Raw genomic sequence first — 906 nt, forward strand, 5'->3', positions numbered from 1 at the left:
CAACACAGATATGGTCAGCCAGTCTTCAGTTATATGTTCTAGCATCAGTAACGACACAGTATACGTGAATAACAGAGATAAATATAATGAGCTCAAATGTTTTCCTTTGTTTTATTTCAGTAACTTTTTAAAACCACATAGACTGTATAAATCATGTTTACGCTCACTTTGTTTCATTTGCGTCAATTTTTTTTGTTGGCAACTTTTTGCCCTTCATTATGGCTCTCAAGCAAGTCAGACTCTTCTGATGTTTTTATGTCCTAGATTATGATGTTACCATTGGGTGAGGTTCTTCTGTGCAATATGTGAGTCACACTGCGCCATAGGATCGAAAACAGAAAAAAAAAAAAAAAAAAAAACATATCATTTTTGTTTTGATGACTGCTGAGATTTTCCTCTGTTTTCTGCTCGATATAAGAAATATTATAATTAATGATATGGTGGAACCAAATGCGCATGCATGACTTGGTCGACTCTGAACCACAATCGTCTACTACAGGCATGGGCAAACTAAGGCCCGGGGGTCGGATGTGGCCCGTTCAGCTTTTTAATCTGGCCCACCAAACTTTTCCAAATTATATAATTAATTTATATTATTATCATTATACTTTTGCCTTTTCCCTGCAATACCCATGTTTTCCCCAATAGATGGCGTAGAAAATGATAAAAGCGTTTTTAGCATTTTAGCCTTTATGCATGACTTTTACATTGTCATTTATCTTAGTTCACACCAACGCTCCATCTATCTGCTCCAGACCCGGCCCCCTCTGCTCAATTTTAGCACTAATTGTGGAACGCGAGTCAAAACGTTTGCCTACACCTGGTCTAGTAACTAGACTAGTAACCCGTCTGTGGGTTGACCGAATAAATGCCGTTTGGTTCACTCACTTCTCCAACGTCACGTGA

General features: G+C 38.2%; 1 protein-coding gene across 1 annotated transcript in view; it reads right to left on the minus strand.

The window, feature by feature from the left end:
- Window positions 1–906, minus strand: part of taok2b (TAO kinase 2b) — a 30,059-nt gene that overhangs the window by 20,090 nt on the left and 9,063 nt on the right. The window lies entirely within an intron of this gene.

Source organism: Cynoglossus semilaevis, chromosome 8, assembly GCF_000523025.1.
Source record: "Cynoglossus semilaevis isolate Cse_v1.0 chromosome 8, Cse_v1.0, whole genome shotgun sequence".
In the NCBI taxonomy this organism is placed as follows: Eukaryota; Metazoa; Chordata; class Actinopteri; order Pleuronectiformes; family Cynoglossidae; genus Cynoglossus; species Cynoglossus semilaevis.